Below are 18,127 nucleotides of genomic sequence, written 5' to 3' on the forward strand. Positions count from 1 at the left end.
TAGTAAGCGCTTAATAGAAGCCGTTATAAAAAAAAAAAAAACCCAGCCTGGGCGTCAGAAGGACCTGGGTTCTAATCCCGGCTCTGCCACTTGTCTGCTGTGTGACCTTGGGTAAGTCACTTCACTTCTCCGGGCCTCAGTTACTTCCATCTGTATAATGGGGAAGGAGATTGGGAGCCCCACGTGGGACAGGGACTGTGTCCAACCTGATTACCTTGTATCCGCCCCAGCGCTTAGTACAGTGCCTGGCACGTAGTAAGTACGTTTTAGAGGAGGTACAAGAGTGTTAGTAGACACAGTTTCTGTCCTCAATGAGCTTAGGGTCTACTGTGTGCAGAGCACTGTTGCCGCTTTGTAATTCCCAAGCACCTATTAGTAATAATAATACTAATAATGGCATTTATTAAGCGCTTACTATGTGCAAAGCACTGTTCTAAGCGCTGGGGAGGTTACAAGGTGATCAGGTTGTCCCACGGGGGGCTCACAGTCTTAATCCCCATTTTAAAGATGAGGGAACTGAGGCACAGAGAGGTGAAGTGACTTGCCCAAAGTCACACAGCTGACAATTGGCGGAGCCGGGATTTGAACCCATGACCTCTGACTCCAAAGCCCGGGCTCTTTTCCACTGAGCCATGCTGCTTCTCTGTACAGTGCTTGGCACAGTAAGCGCTCAATAAGTAGGATTGAATGAAGGAATGAAAGTGCTCCGGAGGAGCACTGAGCGCTCAGGAGAATATAACAGAGTTCATTAGTTTTATTGTCTGTCTCCCCCGTCTATAATAATAATAATAATGGTATTTGTTAAGCGCTTACTATGTGCAAAGCACTGTTCTAAGCGCTGGGGAGGTTACAAAGTGATCAGGTTGTCCCACGGGGGGCTCACAGTCTTAATCCCCATTTTATAGATGAAGGAACTGAGGCCCAGAGAGGTGAAGTGACTTGCCCAAAGTCACACAGCTGACAATTGGCGGAGTCGTGATTTGAACCCATGACCTCTGACTCCAAAACCCAGGTTTTTCCCCACTGAGCCACGCATAGCGCTCAATAAGTAAGATTGAATGAAGGAATGAAAGTGCCCCGGAGGAGCACTGAGCGCTCAGGAGAATATAACAGAGTTCATTAGTTTTATTGTCTGTCTCCTCCGTCTATAATAATAATAATAATGGCATTTGTTAAGCACTTACTCTGTGCAAAGCACTGTTCTAAGCGCTGGGGGGATACAAGGTGATCAGGTTGTCCCGCGTGGGGCTCACAGTCATCACCCCCATTTTCCAGATGAGGGAACTGAGGCCCAGAGAAGTGAAGTGACTTGCCCAAAGTCACCCAGCTGACAGCTGGCGGAGCCGGGATTTGAACCCACGACCTCTGACTCCAAAGCCCGGGCTCTTTCCACTGAGCCACGCTGCTTCTACGTGAGCACTTACTCACATAGTGAGTGCTTAACAAAAACCATCATCATCATTTTTAAGAGCACCATACTAAGAGCTCAGGCGGACAAGAACCTTAGAAGATAATCAATCGATCGATCAATCGAAAGTGCTTAACAAAACCCATCATCACCATCATTATTTTTCAGAGCACCATACTAAGAGCTCGAGCGGACAAGAACCTTAGAAGATAATCAATCGATCAATCAATCGAAAGTGCTTAACAAAAACCATCATCATCATTATTATTTTTCAGAGCACCATACTAAGAGCTCGAGCGGACAAGAACCTTAGAAGATAATCAATCAATCAATCGTATTGATTGAGCGCTTACTGTGTGCAGAGCGCTGGACTAAGCGCTTGGGAAGTCCAAGTTGGCAACATAGAGAGACGGGCCCCACCCAACGGTGGGCTCACAGTCTAGAAGATAAAAGACTAGAAGATAAAACGCCTGCCCTCAAGAAGCGGATAGTCTTGCAGGGGAAACCACAGCAGAGTAGGTATTGGCAAATTTGATTATTTCTACGCTGAACATCTTTTTCCCTTCCCGCTCTTTCTCCTCTGAAGCCTTCACTTCTCTCTCACCCCAAAGTCTTGAAATTCACTTCCGAGTGTGTGAAGGCTCATCTATCAGCGCTTGGCACATAGTAAGCGCTTAACAAATACCATCATCATCATCATCATCTATCAAAGCAGCCTGGTTTACACCCACAGAAGAACAGCAAAGCGGCATGGATATCAATCAATCAATCAGTCAATCGTATTTATTGAGTGCTTACTGTGAGCAGAGCACTGTACTAAGCGCTCGGGAAGTCCAAGTTGGCAACATATAGAGACGGTCCCTGCCCAGCAGTGGGCTCACAGTCTAAGAGGGGGAGACAGACAACAAGACCAAACATACTAACAAAATAAAATCAATAGAATAAATAAATAGAATATTTGATATAGAGAAGCAGCATGGCTCAGTGGAAAAGAGCCCGGGCATTGGAGTCAGAGGTCCCGGGTTCTGATCGCGGCTCCGGGAATTGTCAGCTGGGTGACTTTGGGCAAGTCACTTCACTTCTCTGGGCCTCAGTGACCTCATCTGGAAAATGGGGATTAGGACTGTTTTGTTTTGTTGTCTGTCTCCCCCTTCTAGGTAGGGACCTAGAAGGTGGAGACCATCTCTATATGTTGCCAACTTGTACTTCCCAAGCGCTTGGTACAGTGCTCTGCACACAGTAAGCGCTCAATAAATACGATTGAATGAATGAATGAATTGTATTTATTTTATTTTGTTAGTATGTTTTGTTTCGTTGTCTGTCTCCCCCTTCTAGACTGTGAGCCCGCTGTTGGGTAGGGACCGTCTCTAGATGTTGCCAACTTGGACTTCCCAAGCGCTTAGTCCAGTGCTCTGCACACAGTAAGCGCTCAATAAATACGATTGAATGAATGAATGAATGAATGACTGTGAGCCCCCCGTGGGACAACCTGATCACCTTGTAACCTCCCTAGTGCTTAGAACGGTGCTTTGCACACAGTAGGCGCTCAATAAATACGATCAAATGAATGGATCTCCTTCAAGAAGCCTTCCCTACGCCCCCCTTCCCTCTTCTCCCACTCCCTCCTGCGTCTCCGACTCGCTCCCTTTCCTCATCCCCCCTCCCAGCCCCACACCGCTTATGTCCATCTCCCTCATTTATTGATTTCACTTACCCCTCATTTATTTATTTCTAGTCATGTCTGCCACCCTCCTCTAGACTGGAAGCTCACTGTGGGCAGGAAATCTGTCCCCAGCGCTTAGTACAGTACTCTGCACACAGTAGGCGCTCAATAAATATGATCAAACGAATGGATCTCCTCCAAGAAGCCTTCCCTAAGCCCCGCTTTCCTCTTCTCCCACTCCCTTCTGTGTCTCCGACGTGCTCCCTTTCCTCATCCCCCCTCCCAGCCCCACACCGCTTATGTCCACCTCCCTCATTTATTTATTTCTAGTCATGTCTGCCTCCTCTCCTCTAGACTGGAAGCTCACTGTGGGCAGGGAATCTGTCCCAAGCGCTTAGTACAGTACTCAGCACACAGTAGGTGCTCAATAAATACGATCGAATGAATGGATCTCCTCCAAGAAGCCTTCCCTAAGCCCCCCTTTCCTCATCTCCCCTTCCCTTCTGCTTCACCCTGACTCTCTCCCTTTCCTCTTCCCCCCTCCCAGCCCCACACCGCTTATGTCCATCTCCCTCATTTATTGATTTCACTTATCCCTCATTTATTTATTTCTATTCATCTCTGCCTCCCCTCCTCTGGACTGGGAAGATCACTGTGGGCAGGGAATCCGTCAATCAATCAATCGTATTTATTGAGCGCTTCCTGTGTGCAGAGCACTGTACTAAGCGCTTGGGAAGTACAAGTTGGCATCATGTAGAGACGGTCCCTACCCAACACTGGGCACCGCTTATGTCCATCTCCCTCATTTATTTATTTCACTTATCCCTCATTTATTTATTTCTATTCATGTCTGCCACCCTCCTCTAGACTGGAAGCTCACTGTGAGCAGGGAATCCATCCCAAGCGCTTAGCACAGTACTCTGCACACAGTAATAATAATAATAATAATAATAATAATAATGATAATGGCATTTATTAAGCGCTTACTATGAGCCAAGCACTGTTCTAAGCGCTGGCGAGGTTACAATGCGGTCGGGTTGTTCCACGGGGGCTCCCAGTCTTCACCCCCATTTTACAGATGAGGGAACTGAGGCCCGGAGAAGTGAAGTGACTCGCCCAAAGTCCCACAGCTGACAAGTGGCGGAGCCGGCATTTGAACCCATGACCTCTGACTCCCGAGCCCGGGCTCTTTCCACCGAGCCACGCTGCTTCTCCAAAAAAAAATAACTTACTCTGTGCAAAGCACCGTTCTAAGCGCTGGGGGGGATACAGTGGGATCAAGTTGTCCCACGGGGGGCTCACAGTCTTCATCCCCATTTTTACAGATGAGGGAACTGAGGCTCAGAGAAGTTAAGTGACTTGCCCACAAGGTCACACAGCAGACTTCTGGCGGAGCCGGAATTCGAACCCATGACTCTCTGACTCCAAAGCCCGAGCTCTTCAGTAGGCGCTCAATAAATATGATCGAATGAATGGATCTCCTTCACGACTGGAAGGAGGAAGCCAAGGCCGGAGCCCCACCGGAACGGCAGCGTTCCGAGGAAAACCATCAGGCAGAAACTCCTCCCCCTGGGCTTCCAGGCTGTCCATCCATCCATCCATCCATCCCCTGGCCCCCTCCTACCTCCCCTCCCTTCTGTCCTTCTCCATCCCAGCTCGCACCCTCCGCTCTTCCGCCGCTAATCTCCTCACCGTACCTCGTTCTCGCCTGTCCCGCCATCGACCCCGGGCCCGGAATGCCCCCAATCCCTCTGCCCACCCGCCAAGCTCGCTCTCTTCCTCCCTTCAAGGCCCTGCTGAGAGCTCACCTCCTCCAGGAGGCCCTCCCACACTCAGCCCCTTCCCTCCTCTCCCCCTCGTCCCGCTCTCCATCCCCCCATCTTACCTCCTTCCCTTCCCCACAGCACCTGTATATATGTTTGTACATATTCATTACTCTATTTGTTTATTTGTACATATCTATTCTATTTATTTTATTTTGTTAATACGTGTTGTCTTGTTCTCTGTCTCCCCCTTTTAGACTGTGAGCCCACTGTTGGGTAAGGACTGTCTCTATACGTTGCCAACTTGGACTTCCCAAGTGCTTAGTACAGTGCTCTGCACATAGTAAGTGCTCAATAAATACGATCGATGATGATGATGATGAAAACCAGGCTGCAATTCCAGGTTTTGGGAAAACTCCGGGGTTTTGAAATGCGGTTTCCTGAACGCTGACTAATCCTCGCCATCGCCTTTGGGCTCGACGATCCCGCTTCCTTCCTTAACCGATGATTCCGAATGCTTCCTCTAAGCCCGTTTTCAATGCCTCCAACAGAAAATAACCTCGCTCATAAATACTTTTGGCTAACGTGACCGGGCCGGACGGAAAACCTCTCTTCCACCGGCTTTAACACAGTGCCGAGGACTCACGACTCCAAGGAAAAAAAATCGCGGCCATTTCCCCTCGGCCCGCTCTAAATTTATTTAGGCCGACATATGGTGAGCATTTTTAGAAAACGCAGTTCGGGTTCCAGCGTGTTGAAAACCACCACTCTGAGGAGGCTGCTAAAACCGTTTGCAGAGAAAGAAACCTTACTCGATTATTTGGGCAAACTTGATCAATCGATCGATCGTATTTACTGAGCGCTTACTGTGTGCAGAGCACTGTACTAAGCGCTTGGGAAGTCCAAGTTGGCAACATATAGCGACGGTCCCTACCCAACTGTGGGCTCACAGTCTAAAAGGGGGAGACAGAGAACAAAACCAAACATACTAACAAAATAAAATAAATAGGATAGAATAAATAGAATAAATAAATAGAATAAAAATAGAATAAACAGAATAGACTAATAGAATAAATAAATAGAATAGACTAATAGAAATAATGTGGGATTTATCACACGAGAAAATAACACAGAAGCCGCTCTCTCCCTCCTTCCACGCCCGATGGCACTTGTGTATACATACTCATATTTATTATTCTATTTATTAATAATGTGCATATATCTATGATTCTATTTATTTATATCGATGCTATTGATGCCTGTCCACTTGATTTCTTTTTGTTTTCTTGTCTCTCCCCATTCTAGACTGTGAGCCCGTAGGGATCGTCCCTCTCTGTTGCTGAATTGTACTTTCCAAGCGCTTAGTCCAGTGCTCTGCACACGGTAAGCGCTCAATAAATACGACTGAATGAATGACCAGAACCCAGGCTTGGGAAAGGACCTGGGTTCTAATCCTGCCCCCGCCACGTACCTGCTGTTTGACCCTGGGCAAGTCCCTTCACTTCTCTGTGCCTCAGTTCCCTCATCTCAAAACAGTACAGTGCTCTGCACACGGTAAGCGCTCAATAAATACGATTGAATGAATGACCAGAACCCAGGCTTGGGAGAGGACCTGGGTTCTAATCCTGCCTCCGCCACGTACCTGCTGTTTGACCCTGGGCAAGTCTCTTCACTTCTCTGTGCCTCAGTTCCCTCATCTCAAAACAGTACAGTGCTCAGCACAGAGTAAGCGCTCCAATAAATGCGACGGAATGAAAACCAGGGATTCATAGCCCGTGAGCCCTGTGTGGGATCTGATTTATCAATCAGTCGTATTTATTGAGCGCTTACTATGTGCAGAGCACTGTACTAAGCGCTTGGGAAGTACAAGTTGGCAATATATAGAGACAGTCCCTACCCAACAGTGGGCTCACAGTCTAGAAGACAGTGTATCTACCCCAGAGCTTAGTACAGTGCTCGGCACACGCACCTGTATATATGTATATATGTTTGTACGTATTTATTATTCTATTTCATTGGTACATATTTATTCTATTTATTTTACTTTGTTAATACGTTTTGTTTGGTGAAACAGCGTGGCTCTGTGGAAAGAGCACGGACTTTGGAGTCGGAGGTCATGGGATCGAATCCCGGCTCCGCCAATTGTCAGCTGTGTGACCTTGGGCAAGACACTTCACTTCTCTGGGCCTCAGTTCCCTCATCTGGAAAATGGGGATGAAGACTGGGAGCCCCCCGTGGGACAACCTGATCACCTTGTAACCTCCCCGGTGCTTAGAACAGTGCTTTGAACATAGTAAGCGCTTAATAAATGCCATTATTATTATTATTATTATTATTGTTTTGTTCTCCGTCTCCCCCCTTCTAGACTGTGAGCCCACTGTTGGGTAGGGACTGTCTCTATGTGTTGCCAATTTGTGCTTCCCAAGCGCTTAGTACAGTGCTCTGCACATAGTAAGCGCTCAACAAATACGATTGATGATGATGATGTTGGGTCGGGACCGTCTCTATATGCTGCCAACTTGGACTTCCCAAGCGCTTAGTCCAGTGCTCTGCACACAGTAAGCACTCAATAAATACGACTGAATGAATGAATGAAAAGTGCTTACCAAATACTATAGTTATTATTATTATTACCTTGTAAGCTCCCCAGCACTTAGAACAGTGCTTTGCACATAGTAAGCGCTTAACAAATGCCATAATTATTATTATTATTATTATTATTATTAGTATTATTATTATTATGTGATTTTTCTAACCCAACCCAATACTGTTTTTTTAGATCCAAAGCTGGCAACTTTCAAAAGCCAGTGCTAAAGTCAGGGCCAACAAATGTACTAATTCAAGGAACAAAGCTGTCCGCACCGCAAGATCGTTGTGGGCAGGGAATGTGTCCGTTTATGGTTACACCGAACCGTCCCAAGCGCTTAGAACAATGTTTTGCACACCATAAGTGCTCAATAAATACAACTCAAAGAATGAATGGGGGCTACTAAATTGATACAGAGAAGCAGCGTGGCTCAGTGGAAACAGCACAGGCTTTGGAGTCAGGGGTCCTGGGTTCGAACTCTGGCTCCGCCACGTCTGCTGTGTGACCTTGGGCAAGTCACTTCACTTCTTGGAGCCTCAGTTCCCTCATCTGTAAAATGGGGGTGAAGACTGTGAGCCCCACGTGGGACAACCTGATCACCCTGTATCCCCCCCAGCGCTTAGAACAGTGCTCTGCACATAGTAAGCGCTTAACAAATGCCATCATTATTATTATTATTATTATTATTATTATACAGAAGCAGCGTGGCTCAGTGGAAACAGCACAGGCTTTGGAGTCAGGGGTCCTGGGTTCGAATCCTGGCTCCGCCACATGTCTGCTGTGTGACCTTGGGCAAGTCACTTCACTTCTTGGAGCCTCAGTTCCCTCATCTGTAAAATGGGGGTGAAGACTGTGAGCCCCATGTGGGACAACCTGATGATCACCTTGCATCCCCCCCCCCCCAGCGCTTAGAACAGTGCTTTGCACATAGTAAGCGCTTAACAAATGCCATCCTTATTATTATTATTATTATACAGAAGCAGCGTGGCTCAGTGGAAACAGCACAGGCTTTGGAGTCAGGGGTCATGGGTTCGAATCCCAGCTCTGCCACACGTCTGCTGTGTGACCTTTGGCAAGTCACTTCACTTGGCCTCAGTGACCTCACCTGTAAAATGGGGGTGAAGACTGTGAGCCCCCCGTGGGACAATCTGATCACCTTGCCTCCCCACCCAGCACTTAGAACAGTGCTCTGCACATAGTAAGTGCTTAACAAATGCTAGCATTATTATTATTATTACTATTATTATTACTATTGATACACGTGGCCATAGCCACAAAACCACGCTGCGATAAGCAGCGTGACCTAACAGATAGAGGCCAGGCCTGGGGAGTCAGAAACACCTGGGTTTTCAGCCTGGCTCCGCCACTTGTCCGCTGAGTGACTTGGGCATGGCACTGAACCTCTCTGGGCCTCAGTTACCTCATCAGTAAAATGGGAATTATTATTATTAATAATAATATAATAATAGTAATGGCATTTATTCAAGTCCAAGTTGGCAACATCTAGAGACGGTCCCTACCCAACAGCGGGCTCACAGTCTAAAAGGGACAACAAAACCAAACATACTAACAAAATAAAATAAATAGAATAGACAACCACGTAGGTTCTCCCACGTGGGGCTCGCAGTCTTCAGCGCCATTTTACAGATGAGGGAACTGAGGCCCAGAGACGTGAAGTACCTCACCCAAGGTCACACAGCAGACAAAGAATTAGAACCCATGACCTTCTGACGCCCAAGGCCAGGCTGTTGCCTGCTTCTAGACTGTGAGCCCGCTGTTGGGTAGGGACCGTCTCTATATGGTGCCAACTTGTACTTCCCAAGCGCTTAGTACAGTGCTCTGCACACAGCGCTCAATAAACAGGATTGATTGATTGATTGATTGTTGCCACTGAGCCCTGCTGCTTCCCAAGACTGTGAAACTGGGAGAGCGGGAAAGGATACGCAGACTGACGGATCCCGGAAAGGACAATGAAAGCAATCCATGAGTGGTATTTATTGAGCGCTTCCGTATGGTCAGGGGACTGTGCTAAGCGCTTGGGAGAATATTCATTCATTCAATCGTACTTACTGAGCGCTTCCTGTGTGCAGAGCACTGTGCTAAGCGCTTGGGAAGCCCAAGCTGGCAACATCTAGAGACGGTCCCTACCCAACAGCGGGCTCACAGTCTAGAAGGGGGAGACAGACAACAAAACAAAACATACTAACAAAATAAAATAAATAGAATTCATTCATTCATTCGTATTTATTGAGCGCTTACTGTGTGCAGAGCACTGTACTAAGCGCTTGGGAAGTCCAGTTTGGCAACATATAGAGACGGTCCCTATCCAACAGCGGGCTCACAGTCTAGAAGGGAGAGACAGACAACAAAACAAAACATACTAACAAAATAAAATAAATAGAATTCATTCATTCATTCATTCAATCGTATTTATTGAGCGCTTACTGTGTGCAGAGCACTGTACTAAGCGCTTGGGAAGTCCAAGCTGGCAACATCTAGAGACGGTCCCTACCCAACAGCAGGCTCACAGTCTAGAAGGGGGAGACAGACAACAAAACAAAACATACTAACAAAATAAAATAAATAGAATTCATTCATTCATTCATTCATTCAATCGTATTTACTCATCACTAAAATAAATAGAATTCATTCATTCATTCATTCATTCAATCGTATTTATTCATCATCATCAATCGTATTTATTGAGCGCTTACTGTGTGCAGAGCACTGTACTAAGCGCTTGGGAAGTCCAAGTTGGCAACATATAGAGACAGTCCCTACCCAACAGTGGGCTCACAGTCTAAAAGAGCGCTTACTGTGTGCAGAGCACTGTACTAAGCGCTTGGGAAGTCCAAGTCGGCAACCTATAGAGACGGTCCCTACCCAACAGCAGGCTCACAGTCTAGAAGGGGGAGACAGACAACACAACAAAACATACTAACAAAATAAAATAAATAGAATTCATTCATTCATTCGTACTTCTTGAGCGCTTACTGTGTGCAGAGCACTGTACTAAGTGCTTGGGAAGTCCAATTTGGCAACATATAGAGACAGTCCCTACCCAACAGCGGGCTCACAGTCGAGAAGAGGGAGACAGACAACAAAACAGATTAACAAAACGAAATAGAATAAATCTGTACAAATAAAATATTATTATTTGTTAATATATGGCTTAATATCGTTAAGCACTTGGCAACACAGTAAGCACGACTGAATGAAAGACGCGAAACCCCTCGGGCTTAAATGATCGCGAACGCGTCCGTTTTGCGAAAGACACCACAAAAACTGGGTGCCGGGGAAGAGACGTCCATCCTACCTGGCTCTACATCATGATGGGCGGTTTCGAACTCGTGGCTTGGTCCTCTCTCGGCGGTTTCTGAGGAGAAACAAAACGCCGTTGGCCGCTCAGCTCGATCCACCAGGCTTTCCCCTTCCTCCCGCTCCCGCCGATGACCTTCCGAATGCTAAATATCACAACGGCTCTCGCCGCCGCGGTTTCCCGGCTTCCTTGAAATTTCCCTCGATCGAAAGGAAATGACCGGCCGATGATTCAGACGTTCAATTGTTCATTCATTCAATTTACTGAGCGCTTACTGCGTGCAGAGCACTGTACTGAGCGCTTGGGAAGTCCAAGTTGGCAACGTACAGCGACGGTCCCTACCCCGCAGCGGGCTCGCAGTCTAGAAGGGGGAGAATAATAATGACGGCATCTGTTAAGCACTTACTACGTGCAAAGCACTGTTTTAAGCGCTGGGGAGGATACGGGGTGATCAGGCTGTCCCACGGGGGGCTCACGGTCTTCATCCCCATTTTCCAGATGAGGGAACTGAGGCCCAGAGAAGTGAAGCGACTTGCCCAAAGTCACCCAGCTGACAGTTGGCGGAGCCGGGATTTGAACCCATGACCTCCGACTCCAAAGCCCGGGCTCTTTCCACTGAGCCAGGTTGCTTCAGTTGTATTTATTGAGCGCTGACCGGTGCAGAGCACTGGATTCTCATTCATGCATTCAGTCGTCTTTATTGAGCGCTTACGGTGTGCAGAGCTCTGTACTGAGCGCTTGGAAAGTACAATTCGGCAACAGATAGAGACGGTCCCTACCCAACAACGGGCTCACGGTCTAGAAATCTGAGCCCCCCGCTTTTCCTCCGCTCCTCCTCCCCTCCCTCTGCTGTACCCCCTTCCCCCCCGCCACAGCACTTGTGTGTATATTTGTACATATTTATTATTCTATTTATTTTATTAAGGATGTGTCTAGATCTACAATTCTATTTATCTATTTTGATGCTATTGACGCCTGTCTACTTAGCCGTTGTGATATATATTATATATAATATAATATATAAATGTGTGATATATAATATAATATAATATAATACAATATAATATATAATATGATGTGATGATGTGATGTGATGTGATGTGGTGATGTGATGTGATGATGTGATGTGATGATGTGATGTGATGCGATGTGATGATGTGATGATGTGATGATGTGATGTGATAATATAATATAATACAATACAATATAACATAATATAATATATAATGTAATGATATAATACAATGTAATATAATGTGATTGATGTGATGTGATGTGATGATATGATATATGATATGATATGATATATAATATATAATATAATGTAATGTAATATGATATATGATATGATATAATATAATATATAATGTGATGTAATGTGATATAATATAATATGATAATATAATATAATGTAATGTAATATACTATATTATAATATAATATAATAATATTGCTATTATTATCTAGACTGTGAGCCCACTGTTGGGTAGGGACCATCTCTATATGTTGCCAACTTGTACTTCCCAAGCGCTTAGTACAGTGCTCTGCACACAGTAAGCGCTCAATATATATGATTGAATGAATGAATGAATAATAATAATAATAATAATAATAATGGCATTTGTTAAGCGCTATGTGCCAAGCACTAAGTGCTGGGGGGGTTACAAGGTGAGCAGGCTGTCCCACGTGGGGCTCACAGTCTTCATCCCCATTTTACAGATGAGGGAACTGAGGCCCAGAGACATGAAGTGCCTTGCCCAAAGTCACACAGCTGATAAGTGGCAGAGTCGGGATTAGAACTCATGACCTCCGACTTCCAAGCCCGGGCTCTTTCCACTGAGCCACGCTGCTTCTCTAAAAGTCACCCTAAACATGCTTCTCCAATTCCACAATTCCTCCCAGGACCTTCGGTCAAAACGTTTCTAACATTTTCCGACATTTTTAGGGAAGCAGCGTGGACTAGGAGATAGAGCCCGGGGCTGAGAGTCAGGGGCCCTGGGTTCTAATCCTGACTCCGCCGCTTGTCGGCTGCGTGACCCTGTCACCGCCACTTGGCTTTGGAGAAGCAGCGTGGCTCAGTGGAAAGAGCCCGGGCTTTGGAGTCAGAGGTCGTGGGTTCAAATCCCGGCTCCGCCAGTTGTCAGCTGGGTGACTTTGGGCAAGTCACTTCACTTCTCTGGGCCTCAGTTCCCTCATCTGTCAAATGGGAATGAAGACTGTGAGCCCCAAGTAGGATTCATTCATTTATTCAATCTTATTTATTGAGCGCTTACCTTGTACAGAGCACTGTACTAAGCGCTTGGGAAGTACAAGTAGGCAACATATAGAGACGGGCCCTACACAACATTCATTCATTCATTCATTCAATTGTATTTATTGAGCACTTACTGTGTGCAGAGCACTGTACTAAGCACTTGGGAAGTACAAGTTGGCAACATATAAGAGACGGTCCCTACCTAACATTCATTCATTCATTCACTCAATCGTATTTATTGAGCGCTTACTGTATGCAGAGCACTGGACTAAGCGCTTGGGAAGTACAAGTTGGCAACATATAGAGACGGTCCCTACCCAACATTCATTCATTCAATCGTACTTATTGAGCGCTTAATGTGTGCAGAGCCCTGTACTAAGCGCTTGGGAAGTACAAGTTGGCAACATCTAGAGACGGTCCCTACCCAACATTCATTCATTCATTCAACCGTATTTATTGAGCGCTTACTGTGTGCAGAGCACTGGACTAAGTGCTTAGGAAGTACAAGTTGGCAACATATAAGAGACAGTCCCTACCCAACATTCATTCATTCATTCATTCATTCAATGGCATTTATTGAGCGCTTACTGTGTGCAGAGCACTGGACTAAGCGCTTGGGAAGTACAAGTTGACAACATATAAGAGCCGTTCCCTACCCAACATTTATTCATTCATTCAATCATATTTATTGAGCGCTTACCGCGTGCAGAGCACTGTACTAAGCGCTTGGGAAGTACAAGTGGCAACATATAGAGACGGTCCCTATCTAACATTCATTCATTCAATCGTATTTATTGAGCACTTACTGTGAGCAGAGCACTGTACTAAGCGCTTGGGAAGTCCAAGTTGGCAACATCTAGAGACAGTCCCTACCCAACACTCATTCATTCATTCAATCGTATTTATTGAGCGCTTACTGTGTGCAGAGCACCGTACTAAGCGCTTAGGAAGTCCAAGTTGGCAACATCTAGAGACGGTCCCTACCCAACAGTGGGCTCACAGTCTAGAAGACAGGGATTGATAGGGACTGAGTCCGACTTGATTACCTTGTATCTACCCCGGCGCTTAGAACAGTGCTGAGCACATAGACAGGGCTGAACACATCCCAGAATTTACTCATTATTATTATCCTCCCTTTAAGGCCCTGCTGAGAGCTCACCTCCTCCAGGAGGCCTTCCCAGACTGAGCCCCTTCCTTCCTCTCCCCCTCATCCCCCCTCCATTCCCCATCTTACCTCCTTCCCTTCCCCACAGCACCTGTATATATGGATATATGGTTGTACATATTTATTACTCTATTTATTCATTTATTTTACTTGTACATTTCTATCCTATTTATTTTATTTTGTTGGTATGTTTGGTTCTGTTCTCTGTCTCCCCCTTTTAGACTGTGAGCCCACTGTTGGGTAGGGACTGTCTCTATGTGTTGCCAATTTGTACTTCCCAAGCGCTTAGTACAGTGCTCTGCACATAGTAAGCGCTCAATAAATACGATTGATTGATTGATTGATTGATTATTTTACTTGTCCATATCTATTCTATTTATTTTATTTTGTTAGTATGTTTGGTTTTGTTCTCTGTCTCCCCCTTTTAGCCTGTGAGCCCACTGGTGGGTAGGGACTGTCTCTAGATGTTGCCAATTTGTACTTCCCAAGCGCTCAGTGCAGTGCTCTGCACATAGTAAGCGCTCAATAAATACGACTGATGATGATGATGATTTATTTTATTATTTACACGGCCTGTGTCCAACCCACTCAACTTGTCTCTACCTCAGGAAGGGTTGAACGAGTACCACAAGTATATATGGTTATTTATTTATTATTGCCGTGGACCGTATCCAACCTGGTTACCTTTTATCTACCTCGGAGCCCAGTACAATGCCTTGGCAGGGTGTAAGGGCTGAACAAATCCCCTTTCGAAAAGAAAGCAAACAAAACAAAAAACCATCACGTTCCGCCTCCCGGTGAACGGGGAGTCCTGTCCCGTCCCGTTCTGTCCCGCCGGGCCTCTCCCTCCCCTTCGACGTGACGGCTCAAGGCCGCCTCTCCACAGTCGGGATTCGAACCCGTGACCTCTGACTCTAAAGAATAATAATAATGTTGGCATTTGTTAAGCGCTTACGATGCGCAAAGCACTGTTCTAAGCGCTGGGGGGGATACAAAGTGATCGGGTTGTCCCACGTGGGGCTGACAGTCCTCATCCCCATTTTACAGAGGAGGGAACTGAGGCTCCGAGAAGTTAAGTGACTTGCCCAAGGTCACACAGCTGACAATTGGCGGAGCCGGGATTCGAACCCATGACCTCTGACTCCAAAGCCCGGGCTCTTTTCACTGAGCCACGCTGGACGGGCTTCCAACCGTCACCGCGTTCTGGGACGGTGACAGATAATCGTCTTTGACTTTTCCCAAGTGAGAAGCAGTGGCTCAGGGGAAAGAGCACGGGCTTGGGAGTCTCGGGGGTCACGGGTTCGAATCCCGCCTCTGCCACATGTCTGCTGTGTGACCTTGGGCAAGTCACTTCACTTCTCTGGGCCTCAGTTCCCTCATCTGTAAAATGGGGATGATGACTGTGCGCCCCACGCGGGACAACCTGATCTCTTTGCATCCCCCCAGCGCTTAGAACAGTGCTTTGCACATAGTAAGCGCTTAAAAAACGCCATTATTATTATTACTCTATTTTACTTGTACATATCTATTCTATTTCTGTTATTCTGTTAATACGTTTTGTTTTGTTGTCTGTCTTCCCCTTCTAGACTGTGAGCCCACTGTTGGGTAGGGACCATCCCTATACACTGCCAACTTGTACTTCCCAAGCGCTTAGTACAGTGCTCTGCACACAGTAAGCGCTCAATAAATACGATTGAATGAATGAATGTCTGCTGTGTGCCCTTGGGCAAGTCACTTAACTTCTCGGAGCCTCAGTGCCCTCATCTGTAAAATGGGGATGATGACTGTGAGCCCCACGCGGGACAACCTGATCACTTTGTATCCCCCCCAGCGCTTAGAACAGTGCTTTGCACAACATAGTAAGCGCTTAACAAATGCCATTATTATTATTATTCATTCACTCGTTCAATCGTATTTATTGAGTGTACTAAGCACTTGGGAAGCTCCACTTCCTTCCTCTGACCCCTCTCTTCACCTCAGGAAACTCGGGCTCCTAAAAATAGGCTCCCGGGCCCCACCGTCTCTTCCCGGATGATGAGGTTTTAAATTCCCCTTGGATTTTAGATCGGTTTTTAACCAGTTTTGGGGTCTCTTCCCATCTTTGATCAATAAATAGCACCTACGGTGCTCAGGACACTGAGCTAAGCAAGGACCTGGGGAGTCCAAGAAGCAGCGTGGCTCAGTGGAAAGAGCCCGGGCAAGCCACTTAACTTCTCTGTGCCTCAGTCCCCTCATCTGTAAAATGGGGATTAAGACTGTGAGCCTCCCCCACCCCGTGGGACAACCTCATCACCTTGTAACCTCCCGGGAGCTCAGAACAGTGCTTTGCACATAGTAAGCGCTTAATAAATGTCATCATTATTATTATCCCCTTTTAGACTGTGAGCCCACTGTTGGGTAGGGACTGTCTCTATATGTTGCCAATTTGTACTTCCCAAGCGCTTAGTACAGTGCTCTGCACATAGTAAGCGCTCAATAAATACGACCGATGATGATGATGATAAATACGATTGAATGAATGACCTTGTATCCCCCCCAGCGCTTAGAACAGTGCTTCGCACATCGTAAGCGCTTAACAGATGCTATCATTATTATTATTATTATTCTCTGTGCCTCAGTGATCTCCTCGTCCTCCTCTCGGCCTTACCTCCTTCCCTTCCCCACAGCACCTGTATATATGGATATATGTTTGTACAGATTTATTAGTCTATTTATTTATTTTACTTGTACCTATCTATTCTATTTATTTTATTTTGTTAGTATGTTTGGTTTTGTTCCCTGTCTCCCTCTTTTAGACTGTGAGCCCACTGCTGGGTAGGGACCGTCTCTAGATGTTGCCAACTTGGACTTCCCAAGCACTTAGTACAGTGCTCTGCACAGTAAGCGCTCAATAAATACGACTGATGATGATGATGACTGTCTCTGTGTTGCCAACTTGTATTTCCCAAGCGCTTAGTACGGTGCTCTGCACACAGTAAGCGCTCAATAAATACGACTGATTGATTGATTGATGGACTCCTCTCTAATGCAACCCCCATCTTCAATCCGTCCCTAAATCCTGTCGGCCCCACCTTCCCAACCGGGCTAAAATCCGCCCTCTCCTCTCCATCCAAACTGCTCCCGTGTCAATCCAGTCGCTCATCCTCCCCGCCGGGATGACGGCATCAGCCTCCCCGCTGACCTCCCGGCCTCCTGGTCTCTCCCGACTCCGGTCCAGACTTCCCTCTGCTGCCCGCATCATTTTGCTATAAAAACCACCTGGGCCTGCCACCCCCACCGAAAAAAAGGCCAGCGGTCGCCCGTCCACCTCCGTATCCAACGGAAAATGGTCACTTTTGGCTATAAAGCCGTCCATCCCCTCGCCCCCTCCTCCCTTTTCTCCTTCTCCAGCCCAGTACAGTGCTCTGCACACAGTAAGCGCTCAATAAATACAATTGATTGACTGATTGATCCTCTGCCGCCGCTCACGTCAACCTTCTCACTGTGCCTTGATCTTACCTTTCTCCCCTATTTCCCCTCCCCACAGCACCTGTATATCTGTTTGCACGGATTTATTACTCTGTTTTACTTGGACACATTTACTATTCTATTTATTTCGTCAACGATGTCCACCTAATAATAATAATAATAATGGCATTTATTAAGTGCTTACTATGTGCAAAGCACTGTTCTAATCAATCAATCGTATTTATTGAGCGCTTACTGTGTGCAGAGCACCGTACTAAGCGCTTGGGAAGTCCAAGTTGGCAACATATAGAGAAAGTCCCTACCCAACAGTGGGCTCACAGTCTAAAGCGCTGGGGACGTTACAAGATGATCAGATTGTGAGCCCCACGTGGGACAGTCTTCATCCCCATTTGACAGATGAGGTCACTGAGGCCCAGAGAAGTGAAGTGCCTTGCCCAAAGTCACACAGCTGACGGTTGGCGGAGCCGGGATTTGAACCCATGACCTCCGACTCCAAAGCC

At 46.5% G+C, this 18,127-nt stretch overlaps 1 protein-coding gene across 3 annotated transcripts in view; it reads right to left on the reverse strand.

The window, feature by feature from the left end:
- The window catches only part of SLC23A2 (solute carrier family 23 member 2), a 253,987-nt gene that overhangs the window by 228,109 nt on the left and 7,751 nt on the right, over nucleotides 1-18,127 (reverse strand). For all 3 annotated transcript variants that reach the window (XM_038747127.1, XM_038747126.1, XM_038747129.1), the window contains exon 2: nucleotides 10,738-10,797. The gene's annotated coding sequence lies outside the window, so the exon portion shown is untranslated. The remainder of the gene's footprint in view (nucleotides 1-10,737; nucleotides 10,798-18,127) is intronic.

This window comes from Tachyglossus aculeatus, chromosome 5 (assembly GCF_015852505.1).
Source record: "Tachyglossus aculeatus isolate mTacAcu1 chromosome 5, mTacAcu1.pri, whole genome shotgun sequence".
NCBI lineage: Eukaryota > Metazoa > Chordata > Mammalia > Monotremata > Tachyglossidae > Tachyglossus > Tachyglossus aculeatus.